Source organism: Balaenoptera ricei, chromosome 1 (genome assembly GCF_028023285.1).
Source record: "Balaenoptera ricei isolate mBalRic1 chromosome 1, mBalRic1.hap2, whole genome shotgun sequence".
NCBI classification, from domain to species: domain Eukaryota; kingdom Metazoa; phylum Chordata; class Mammalia; order Artiodactyla; family Balaenopteridae; genus Balaenoptera; species Balaenoptera ricei.
This window is the reverse complement of record NC_082639.1, coordinates 86469701-86483246: the sequence shown is the minus strand read 5'-3', so window position 1 is coordinate 86483246 and position 13546 is coordinate 86469701. Positions and strand designations below refer to the sequence as shown.

At 33.9% G+C, this 13546-nt stretch overlaps 1 long non-coding RNA gene across 2 annotated transcripts in view; it reads right to left on the bottom strand.

The window, feature by feature from the left end:
* Nucleotides 1-835: 835 nt before the first annotated feature.
* The window catches only part of LOC132350815 (uncharacterized), a 91662-nt gene continuing 78951 nt past the window's right edge, over nt 836-13546 (bottom strand). Inside the window, exons 4-7 of one of the 2 annotated variants that reach the window (XR_009498016.1) lie at nt 9070-9162; nt 7305-7377; nt 1490-1595; nt 836-1192 (exon numbers count right to left, since the gene is read on the bottom strand). This is a non-coding gene — a long non-coding RNA (uncharacterized LOC132350815). The remainder of the gene's footprint in view (nt 1193-1489; nt 1596-7304; nt 7378-9069; nt 9163-13546) is intronic. The other variant, XR_009498015.1, reaches the window with a different exon arrangement.

Sequence of the window (13546 nt, the reverse complement as noted above, 5' to 3'; positions counted from 1 at the left end):
TCTTCTTAAGTCATTTCAAGTACAAGAGCTGCCATTAAGATGTCTGAGACAAATAGTTGCAGACTGGGTATTTTTCTGTAATTGTGATCCAATTTTACACTGGTTTTAAGGTCATAAACGCTCAAAGGGTATTCCTGGTATATGATCTCAGTCTCCAACAGATGAGACTAGTCCTCATGAGTACATGTTGCAATGAGACTACTTTCAAAATTGAAGAGATTATTATGGAAGTACGAGCAGGTTAATGTGTTGGGAAATATACAAAAGATTATTAATAAAGCAGAATGAACATAGGAATCAATTGCTTAAGTGTCACAGGTTACTGACATCTTCATGGTGACATACAACTTCTTTTAGACTTCACTTGTGCTTTTAAAAGCTTTTGAAATAAATACAATTGACTTTATCATGTGTACAGACATGATTCTTTTCCTTTGGACAACAAGAAAGACTTTTTTTTTTTTAATTTTCCACTATTGGACATTATTTCCAAAGTTTAAGGGCTATAGAACAAGTGGAATAGCTTTCATTTTATAGTTGTGGCAACGCTACCCAATCACAGTTGTAGAGCTGGTTATTCTTTAACTTCTCTTACACTCTTGGGGCCCTCTGCCTTCCAAGACATAAAAAGAGAAAATGAAGTTGCATTGTAGTAGAAGAGATTAAAGCTACATATAACAGTTTCTAGACAGGAAGAATTGTTAAATTTTGAACACACTGAGGGAAATTGATAAATCAATCCTCTCCCCCCAACCCCCACTCTCACCTCTCTAATTGCTTTAAAGACATTTCTTTTTTTTTTTTTTTTTTTTTTAAGAATGAAGGGAACAAGTACTTTTTTTTAAAGAATTTCACTTTATTTATTTATTTATTTATTTTCTATTTTTGGCTGTGTTGGGTCTTCGTTTCTGTGCGAGGGCTTTCTCTAGTTGTGGCAAGCGGGGGCCACTCTTCATCGCGGTGCGCGGGCCTCTCACTGTTGCAGCCTCTCTTGTTGCGGAGCACAGGCTCCAGACGCGCAGGCTCAGTAGTTGTGGCACACGGGATTAGTTGCTTCGCGGCATGTGGGATCTTCCCAGACCAGGGCTCGAACCTGTGTCCCCTGCATTAGCAGGCAGATTCTCAACCACTGCGCCACCAGGGAAGCCCAAGACATTTCTTTCTGAAGTTAAACTGGCTGGTATGCTTAATTCTGTTTTAGAGATTGTCATTGTTATACACGAGTTAGATGAAAAACATTATATCTTAAACTAGAAAAATAAAAGATATTTAAAATAAAGTAAATCAAGTTACATGGATATGCCACCTTACTCTTTTCTTCCAAACCATTAATAATTACCTTAGAAAAAAATTGCTAAGCAATCCAATTTGCTACTTTGAACCCCCAATTTTTTATTGAAAATTTCAGGAAAAAAGAAAAACCTGAGTCACTACAAACAGATTCGCTTATGCTAATTGCATTTATTTGAGACAAAACTCAAGTACTTACTTCTCATCATCTTCATCATTGGGGACATTGGAAGCAATCTATTCCAATAGAAAGCTGAGATATAAAATACAGAAATATTTCCTGCTAAAATTTTGGCTCAAGGAAACTGAAAAAAAGAAAAAAGGAACACGTAGTCTTTTTAGTGTTACCATCTCTTTAAAAGCAAACACAGAGCTCCCCAACAGGTATGCCAATACACCCTGATGTATGCAAACGGACTACGAGTGTGCCACAGTAGTGATGCCTGCAGCCCTCAGGGCTTCTGGGTTGGGCCTGGGGCCCAGACCTTCCCCAGCTTTCAGACTCTGCAGGAAGAAGCCTTCTTTTTGGTTTTTTTCACCCCAGTGTGCTATACAAATGCTACTTTCAATGAGTGCTATGATGTGGAAGAATTTAAGAAACCCTGTTGTACAATATACATGGTAGATGTTGATGTCGGTGGTAGTGTTGGGAATTATCCTAATTTCAATGATAAATACTTAAATGTGGGCTCATAAAACCCCTGGAAGGAAAGGAGGTAACTTCTCTTTTTAATCTACTAGTTTTTAAAATAGTTTGTGTTTGATGCAGTCATCTTCAAAACATCCCAGAAAAACGTGAACAGTAAAGGAAACTATTAAATGCTTTAACTTTCTTATATTTACAGCATAGTAATTAGTAAAACTCCCTCTCCCTCTAATAAACAAAACAAAAAGGATATTTATTTTGATATCCTGGCTTTCTACTTTCATAAGTCAAGTGCACCATTCCATAGACTTTAAGACCACTGCTAATAAACATCATTTTCTCGTTTTATTTTTGCAACTACAAGTGGAATTTTAGGGAAATTCCAAAAGTAAGGTAGTTCTTTTGCTTTTCGGTGGGTGTATTATCTATGTAAGAGTCTATATAATTCCCATTTAGTGGCCAATATATTTCTTCTGGTCTTTGGAAATACACTCACAGAAATTACCATGACATTCTTGGCACTTGTTGAAAATTCTTCCATTTTCCGAAGCATCCACATCTATAAAACTGTTGATTAAAAATCAAAACGAAAAACCCCCATGCTTACTATTTTGTTTTTAGTTTTTGTATTTGCAGTTCTATTTTTATTTCAGTATGGTCTTTTATTGTCTTTAGATTTAATTTAGTAGACTTCGCCTTTAGAATAATTTCCTTGTAAAAATGTAGTAATTTAATTTTAATGTTACCACAGAGAAATGAAATACCAAGAATCATAAGCCTTGACTACCGCACAGGATTTTAAAAATAGAGTAGAAAACATTGTCTCAAGGCCATCATTTTAACTCACCATACTTCACAGAAACATTAGGTGTACTAAAAAGTTGACAATGTTTGAAGACACTTTTGTTATCATAAATAAATATTTACAAGTCATTGTAGCCACCTCAAATTTCAGTTTAACATCCTGTAAAATGCAGACAAATGAACACAGTAATTTTTTTTTTTTTTTTTTTTTTTTTTTTTTTGCATGTGTTGGGTCTTTGTTTCTGTGCAAGGGCTTTCTCTAGTTGCGGCAAGCGGGGACCGCTCTTCATCGCGGTGCGCGGGCCTCTCACTATCGCGGCCTCTCTTGTTGCGGAGCACAGGCTCCAGACGCGCAGGCTCAGTAGTTGTGGCTCACGGGCCCTGTTGCCCCGTGGCATGTGGGATCTTCCCAGAACAGGGCTCGAACCCGTGTCCCCTGCATTGGCAGGCAGATTCTCAACCACTGTGCCACCAGGGAAGCCCAACACAGTAATTTTAATGTATAGATGTTAAATGCTAGTCAATATAACACTCTATTTTATAACTCATTTAATTTCACAGCTTGTGAGGTAAGAACAATTCTCCACACTTCACCATCCTGCCTCTACAGCTTGAAATATTTATAGGATTATCAATGTGAGCAGAAAAATGCCAGGTTCAAAAGATAAAAATAAGAAATACAATGTATTTTCACCTAAAATGATAGGGCATTTAATAGTCAGAGATTCGGGGCTAGGCCTAGAATGAACTCTTCATAAGAGTTCATGTAAGATATAAACAGGTTTCATAGGGTGAGAAGTTGTGCCTGATAACCTGCATCCAACTGTTATACTTTCAGAGTTTTCAGTCAGACCAAAAACCCTCGACACTTATTTTTAACAAGGATAATGATGGCTCTTTGGGGAAGATTGTTTTCAGTTTGCATAAGAGCCAAGTGGCTATGAAAATTACTCTTAACTGGAGAGTTCTAGAGTCAAGCATGGTGAGTTGGGACAGATCGCCTGGAAGAATGCTGAGATTATGTAAGTTATTGCTATATCCCAACACCTAAAACTATACCTGGCACATAATAGGTGTTCAACAAATAGTTGTTAAATTAATAAACAAATGTGGGGCTAGAGAATGATTTCCCTTAGAATCCTTGACAATTGGTCATAACTCTCCAGATCTGGTGACCCTGGACCCAGTCATTTGTTCCCAAACTCCTCCTATCTGCATTCAGGTAAATCTCAAGTCAATTATCTGCATCTACACATGTGTAAACTGTGACCTCCATAGAATCCCAGTTCCTCAAAATTCATGGAAGGGAATGACTTTAGGGTCACATATCCCAGCTTTCCACACTGAGCAGGCATCTAGTCTCCAGATATTAACTATAACTCCAAGGGATCTTTCCCAAACCTGCCTGGACAGGAGAATCGATTAGAGCAATTATTAAAAAAAAAAATTAAAGATTCTCAAGTTTTCCTTAGCAAGTTCTAATTCCAGAAATCTTCATTTTAAAGATACACCTCATTTATCCCTCCAGGGAATATGGGATTTACATATACACACTACTATATATAAAATAGATAGTCAACAAGGACCTACTGTATAGCACAGGGAACTCTACTCAATATCCTGTAATAACCTATATGGGAAAAGAATATGAATAAGAATAGATATATGTGTATGTATAACTGAATCACTATGCTGTACACCTGAAACTAACACAACATTGTAAATCAACTATACTCCAATATAAAATAAAAACTAAAAAAAAAAGCAAAACACACACACACACACCCACACCTCCACCTTGGATGATTTTTATCAACAGGCCCAGTGTGTGAAATGCTTTCCTAAAGCACCCATCTGCATTTTCAAACATCTCTATTAAAAAACTTCCATGAACAAACTTGCCTGCCCAAATTTTGGCATAAGTAGGCTACAATAGACATCTATATTTATTCATTTCTGCAGGGTTTATTCACCAATATTTAATGAACATCATAAGTGGAGCACTTCAGGGAGAAAAGTGAAAAGACAGGATTTTTCATATACTCCTAGAACTAAGTATTTCCAGGTAAAATAACCCTGGAATCTTGATTCATTGTGGAGTGAAAGGCAGGCTTTGAAGAGTTCTGAGCATGACTGTGACATAATCAGATTTGAATGTTGGAAATATCACTTTGGGAGTGAAGTCAGACATAGAGTGGGTGGGGACATTTGACTTATGTCAAGTAAGTGGTAAGAAGGTTATTTCTGTGATCCAACCAAGAGAGGATGAGAACATGCACTGGAATGAAGGCAATCCAGATAGAATGGCACAGGATTGTTTCCATCCAATTTCAGCAAACAAGAATATTAGACTAAGATAATCAATCACATTGAAAGTCATATATAAAAGAAATAGATATCAGCAAGTACCTAACATTGATAAGTCATGCTAGTAGTCATTGCTTCAAAAATATTAATCAAGTACTTATATGTTTGTGGTCAGGTTGGAGATATAAAGGTGTATACAGTGCATATGACACAAACCCTGCTTTCAGGGGTCCACTTTTAGCAAGAGAATCACAATGAGGCAGAGACAATTTTCATAATATAGTATTTAAAAGAAGGGCTATAATGATATTATTAAAAAGTATCATCATATTAAAGAAGGGGATGCATTTAACATCTTAGAGAATATTTATGCGGGAACATATTGAATAAACGATCCTTTCAGAAACTGTCATTTCTTGAATAGTCTTCTGTAAATTATGGAATGGTTTCATATATTTATTTACAATCCATTCTCCTTGAAAAGGAGTGGTGGGTGGCAGGGTGATATTTCTGGTCATAATCAACAGCGAGAGGCATACAACTCCAACAGTAAAATTAAATCCATAAAAAGCACAGAAGACTTCCCAGAATATTATTTACAAAAATCACCATGTTTTGGATCAAACTTCTATTTAAAATTGCTTTTCCATATTACTCTATTGAGGCTTCCTACTTAATGAGATGTCTGGCAGGGAAGATTTGGAGAACATTTATTTAAAATGCCAGAACTGCTTTCCCCTTGCTAAAATGCTAGCAAGATGCTTTGAAAGTGGCAACACATTTGCGAGACATCATTGTCAAATTTCCCCTAAAGGAAAAATGTGAATAGATAGTAAGAGAGCCGTGAATCAGATTGTCAGTGCCAAGCTATGCTATTGAATTTCCACAAACATGTTCCTAATTTTGCAGTCACTTCTCCATTTCAGGAATGAATTCCACTATTTGAATTATTTTTTACTGATGTTTAATCTCACATGACCCTTTATCCTATCATTCATCATATTCTATCATTTGTCCTACTCCTAAATAATATGTATGTAAGCAATTAAAGCAATTTAAAGATTAGCCAATCCAGCACAAAAGTTAATAAAACAAACTTGCTTGGCCACAATCAGAATGCATTCCAAATTGAAACAGAAATAGCATACTTGGTCTGCCAGATTGGATTATCCATTGGGCTAGGTAGTCTCTCAGTGACTCTACGTATTTCTATGATAGATCTGACTGCCCTGTATTGATGTTAATTTGTTTTCACATCCACATCATCTACCTTTCTTAATAGAGTATGTAATTTTGGAGGAGTCGTACTATGTCTTTTCAACTTGGTATCTACAGAAATCCCTGGCACAAAGTTATGCTCTCGATATTGTATGATGGATGACTGATTGACGGCCTAAAATAAATTAATGAGATTCTTCTCTGTCTGACTATTTGTATTGGGCTTATGCCCTTTTACTTATATCAGTAATTCAATTTTTGGATTGGCATAAAATTTAATTTGAAATTCTTTGAACTTATATGTGAACTGAAAGCCATGATATAAAAATAAATACTATATTATTTTTCATTCTAAAAATGAACAAATGTATTAATCAGTTCTGAAATTCATGAATATTTAATAGAAAATATTTATCTGAGTACTTGCACGCTCCTGGAATATTTTTTCAAACAGGAAGAAAAAATTACCAGCTATAAGCTTGAAAAACTGTCATGAAAAAAAAAAAGAAACCTAGAATAAAACTATTTGAAAGTAAGAGAAAACAGCTGCTGACTTCCAGAAATAATATAAGTATTCAGTAATCCGTTTCCAGTATTCATCCATTTGTTCAACTGCATTTTCTTCCAGTGTTCTCTGAAGGGTAATTAGGTAAATACTTAGCATTCTCATAATAATAATAAAAAACGTATTTTGCCGCTCAGAGACAATACACAATCTAACAAGGGAAAGAATAGTAAAGAAAAGTATAGTTATGCCAGATCTAAGGGGAGGACGAGCATAAAAGAAGCAAATAACATAATCAGCTAAGATGTCAGAATGTAAATCAGTGGAAAACATAACTGTACTTTATAAATAAGACAATAGCCCAAGATAATTTGTACAGTCTCCCCATGATCTCTGTTATCATTTATACTGAAAATAATGCCATATGAAATGTTGTCATTTGTATATGAAGATGGTGCTATGACCCATCAATAACAAATCTACAAAATTGTTTTGTTTGGGGAGTAGGAAAGGGTTGGCAATAAATTCATTCACACTCTCTCATCTGGTCCTCTTGTGAGCAATGGTGTACACTGGCAAGTTGAAGTTACAGCTGCAGTCGGAGAGCCTAGAACAAAACAAAACAAAAATCCGGTGAGTGAAAAATCAATCAGATTGTAATTAGTACATGAGGGAGACTGAATACCCTAACCTGACATACTAGTACCAAGTTCTGACCAACTAAGCTCGAATATCCATATGGTGTCAAATAATACAACTACATTTAATCCAGTTTTAAAAATAAACTGGTGTCATTATACCCTGATGAATTTCAAAAAGCATCCCCAGTTCCTTTTTATTGTAAAGCCTTCAGCCTGTGCATTCAAAATAGAATGTCAGGCATCACTTAACGCTACAACTATGAGAAAATAAAAGGAAAATACTTTGTATGTCTCACCCTTTTTTGGTGGGGAAACACAACCCAAGTAATATTTTGAGTGGTCGGATCATATGGGCCAGGCCAATCACTGACAGGTGAGTTTGATGTCCCCACAAAATAAATGAATAGGAATCATTACATTTTTTGACTAAATGCCACCATCGGAATGTTGTAAGAAGGTGTGTTTAAATGTTAAAGTATTATCCAGCACAGGTTTTATAGCCAAGCAAAAATAAAAACTATCATAGCCAAGCAAAAATAAAAACTATCACTGACCCAGAAGCTACCCTATGCCTTGTGCTATACACGTTCCTTATATAATATATTGTGCTTGATCCTGACAATAGAACTATGTGGTAAGAATCATCTTCATTTTCAAGGTAAGAAACTAAATCTTGGAGTAAAAAACTTGTCTAGAGCCAAAGATAGTGAAAGCTTCAGAATTTGGCCAGAAAGACTTACTCCAAATACCATGATCATTTTTATTTAAAATAAAAATAATATAAATATAACCAAAAAACTTGATAGAATTCAGATAATTTGTATTATTTATACTAACAAATGGATATAACTATTGACCTAAAAACCCAAGTGGAGAACATGGATTTTCAGAGAACCATAATTTGTGACCAAGAGTTTTATAGATATGGGACATATTGACAGAGATATCTTATTTTCTCAGTTATTCTAGATTTATCTTAAAGACTTTGCTAGACTGGCAGAATTCCTGGGTAGTTGCAGCATTCCAGTGATTCGAATGTTTTAAGAGATGGTTATAAACCAGAAACTAAACATCTGTTAGGCTAAAAATAAAAGCATTTCTTTTGTTAATTTACCCAAGACTTTTTAAAATGCTACTATCAGCATGGCTTATCAAGACCCCTATAAAAATAGATAGCCCAGTATTCATTGTATTAACCACATGCTCCAAGTGCAATCAAAGCAATTCTAATTTACCATTCTCCATGAATTTTTTCCGTTTGAACAAACTCGGGAACATTATTTTATTTACAGATTAGGTAGGTAGCAACTGAGAAAGAGTAAAGCTACATACTATATGTATATACACATACGTGCAAACTTTCAAATAATTGATATGCATGTATGTAAGTGAATCACAGCAAAACAATAATTTCAAAAACAATTGGAAGGTTGGTTTAAAGGTTGTCCCTCTGCATTCCCAGGACCTCCTATGAATTCTACTATATTACTTACCATGTTGTATTGTCAATGCCTTTCTCCGTAACCAGAGTATGAGCTTTATAAGGTCAGAGACTGTGTCTTTTTTCTCTATGATCCCAGTGTATAACGCAGTTCTGGCATTCACTATTTACTTATTGAATAAATAAATATATAATATAAAGTAAAATATCAAATTACATAATGGCATCATAGGTTAATTCATATTTGCATCCATGGATGGATCTTTCTTCATAGTACCCTTGAATTCTTGGAAATACATCTTTAGTTCACCTAGGCACAAATTTTATAGAAGAAAGTTATATTTAATCATGTATAGATGAAATAGAATTATTACTCAGAAGCAACAGGAGCCACCTATAGTGCCCATGACAGAAGCTGGAAGGAGTTGACTTTCCTTGAATTCTAAGCAATTGTTGCATGCTGGTCCCAGGACAATAATATAAAGCTGGTAAAGTTTGTAGTTGAGGTGACCTTCACCCTCCATTTTTTGAACTTCTTTGACCTTTTGCCTCTGTTCCCAGGCATCCAGAGCCTTTGGGATGTGCTCTGACTGTCAAGACTCTGATGTTGTGGAAAAAGAGCATAAGCTTTGCCTCCACTCGAACTAGGTAACCGTCTTGGTTGTGAGTTAATTTCTCTGACACTTAGTCCCCTCAGTGTAAATTTAGAATAATAATGATGTTCCTCTGGAAGAAAAGGTGTGGGCCTATATGAAAGGAAGCAAGTGAGAATGCTCTGTAAACTATATGACATTGAATAGATATTTAATATTATATGAAACAACCTTAAAATTGGAGAACTTCTTATGTCCTCTCTGCTCTGAAGTATCTATGACCTAAATAACTTCATTCTCTCCCCTCATCTATCAGTGCAACTGTTGGGACAAAAAATAATCTGATTGTTGTCTAAATTTTTTCACTTTAAGCTAAAATACCTGATAAACATAAAACCACCCTAGCTTGTTGATATTTTTAAAGAGGCGATTGTGAATCCAGTTATTCTAGAGGCTGCTGGGGACAAGTCCCACTTTTGTCTAATCTGATTGCTAATCCCTACCCTAATACATACAGGGGTCTGAAAGGTGGCATCCTAGAAGGAAAAGACTATTCATCTCAGTTTAAGCCTCCAACACATAAAGGATGGTAATTTAATTTCCTGAAATTTGCTTGTCTGAAAGTTTAATTGACAAACCAAGACACTAAAATAGTTTTGTATCAAATATATAGAATAGTGGTACTAACTACTAGATGACTTATGTTTCTATGGTGATTGTTAAAATTATATTTATGAAAGAAACCAAGTGTAACCATTTTAGCAATTCTAGAAAGGCATACTCTAAGAGGTAAAATTAAAATTAGGGAAAATGAGACCATTTATAATGGGTCGTTATGACTCAATAAAGATGATTATTGGTTCTGCTTAATAAAACTGTCATCTAACACAAAATAGATATTAGGCTAAATTACATTACATTATCATTCTGTGATTGTACAAAATTCAATGCAAAGCTTTTTTTAAAAAAATAAATCCACAAGCAAAAAAGACTCAATATTAACCTTTTCTACCGATTTTCAAATGGTTTTAACTAAGGAAACCATGTAAAGACTTAAAAAAATGTATGCTGTAAAATGCTGCTTTTTACTAGAGCAAATGACCAAACATTTATTATTTACATATTTTTTAAAGGATCTAGCTTTGATATAATACTTGATAAGGGCAGGATCAGCCTTTCTCAAATTTTTCTCCTGTTATTCAGCTTTATTCCAAAGGTCTTCTCTCCTGTCAGTTTCAACTGTCCTCTCTACTGACTAAATCATGTAGAGGAATCTTTGGTTTACCTACCTCTACTATCATTTCTAAATCTGATTACACTCAGGTAATATTTCTCTAAATACTTTCTGTACTCCCAGAATCAAAATCAAACATGTGAAAATACAGACTTCTAGACATTTTCCAAACCTACTGAATCAGAAACTCTGTGGTGAGGCCTGTAAATCTTCATTTTAAAGTTCTCCTGAAGTGTTTTTTTAATATCTCTGGTTTGAGAATCATTGTACTTGAACCACTGACAATTAGAAAGGACAACCTATCAATGCTAGCATATACTATTGCTAAGTTTATCACTTAGTTGGTTTATATTTAATCTATACTGTAAACACTTATTGAGATATACAATTTGCCAGGCTGTTTACTAGATGCTAAGGCTACTAAGATAATGATTCATCCTTTCTTGCATGCATCTTGTAGCTTAATCATAGGATTTTCCTCTCTGGAATTACTACCTCAATATTTTGGCATTATTTATTCAAGACTTAGTATAGAATCCTGAGTTCACAGCTTCCACGAGTATAAACCAAAAAAGGTTTTCAATCAAATAAAACAATAAAGTCATTGGAATAAAACAATACTGAAAAGTATATAAAGTAGACTAGACATAGATGGAGAGAAAATGAGTGAATAGGAAGATTGAAGCATGCAAAATGCTGCACAAAGAGAGAGATGGAAAGAAAAAAAAAGACATTAAAGAGAATTTAAAAGACGTGGAGACAAAAAAGCAATCAAGAAGCTCTGACATATGTCTAATAATAATCCAAGTAAGAAATAATAGTGTTCATAGGGAGGGGGAAATAGTTGAAATGATGGCTGAAAAATATCTTGAACTGAAGACAGAAATGAGTCCTCATATCAAAAAGTTAGATAAAAAATAAAACAAATTATACTTAGTCACTTTTTGTCGTGAATTGCAGAACATCAGGGACAAAGAGAAAATCTTGGAATCAAATAGAGATAAAGGAGAAATAAGTTCCTTATTTACAAAGGAACAATCAGACTGATAACAGACCTCATCATCATTAGGAGAGGCTAGAAGAGAATGGAGTAATAACTTCAAAGGCTGAGGAAATAACATTCAAAGTAAAGTTAACATTTACAAAAGAGGGTAGAATAAAAAAGTTTAAAGACATACAATGACACACAAAGTGTGTCACTTGAAAGAAATACTAAAGGACATATTTCATTAATAAATAAATAAATCCATAGAGATTTATTTATTTATAAATAAATAATTTATAAAGTATAAATTAGGGAGCCACTGTGCAAATAAGTGGGTAAAGTATATTGCTAAATCTAGCTAAGTTTTAGGTAGAAATGACAATAATATTGCAAACACTAAGTTTTATTGTTTAAATACAACCTAGAACTAAATGATAGATAATGCAAATCTTTCTTAACAAGAGATTTATAAAACCAGATGTCAACAGGCAATTTTATAGCTGAAATTAATTTAAGGTGATATCAAGAGGCACTTGAATTAACATTAAATGTATAATCAAAAGTCAGTTTATTTTCCTTTATATCATCATTTAAATAGCAACTTAAACTCTATGGATTTAAAAACAGATTTTATTGTTACTAGTTTTCCCTAAAAAGATTGTTTTGTTTTAAGCAACAATCAGTTCTGTTACATAGTTTTTAATTATTATATAATTTAGAAGGTTTCTTATGAAGTTGGATTGATGTGCTACAGATCAATTACTCTCATTTATATCGCAGCTATATTTTTTAAAAAAACACATGTTCTCTTACTTTTTTCACTGCTTAATATAGCATTTTCCCCTGAATTAAACAACAACAATAACAGCAAATTTTGAGTAACAGTTCTTGGTAAAGTCAAGGAGGTAAATTCCTTTTTTCCTCTCTAAGAGATGTTTGGCCCTGTTTGTAAGAGTTTTTTCAAGAGTACAACAAGGAAATAATATGAACTTTCATATTTAATGAGAAATTCAAAGGATAGTCTCAGTTTAGTATTTATTAAAAAAAAACTGTTGGCATGACTGACATCAATATGCTGTCAACGTCCACTAGAAGTTATCAAACATTTGGTTGGTTCACTCAATCAGGAAAAAGATAGTTACTAAATTCACTGAAAAAATAAGTAATTGAATCATTTTGGTGTGGATAATTCTTTTTGAATCTATTTGTGTAGAAACTGTGAAAATAAATTGATTAAAGTTTTCTTTTCTCTACTAATTGTTACAGAAATGCAATTTTTAGTCTTTTTTCCTAGATTTTTTTCTTCCTACATTTCCATGTAATTAAGAAAATGATCCCCTTACTTTTTTCTCTACAATTAATGGGTGCATTCTTCTTTCAGACTCCTTAATCTTATGTCCCTGATAAACAACTCTCTAGTTGTGCCACTACGACTTCCATTCCTGACTGCAGGTTGTAATTATGAAGCACGAAGATAGAAGTGTCCCTTTTATCTCTCATGATGCAGCATTAGAGGATTTTTTTTTTTCTGTACAATTAAAAGGCTAGAAATACACTAAAAGTGCCAACACAATTAGAAGAAAAACTACTATGAAAAATACAAACATTCTACACATAAAATGTTCAAAAACAAACAAAAAACATCTGCTGCTAATTGGGCTACATAAAACTGAAGAAAACAGGTCAATATAGATATTGAGATCAAATGGAATCCTTCTTGCAGTAATCCAAACACATTAGTATTCTAATATATCTTAGGTAATCTATGATTTAAAAAAAAGAATATAAGGAAAGAAAGAAAAGAAATTGTGGAAAATTTTAATATGTTAGAGTTATATGTGGCAGTAAGAAGCTGAATGGAAAAAAAATTGAGAAATGTTGG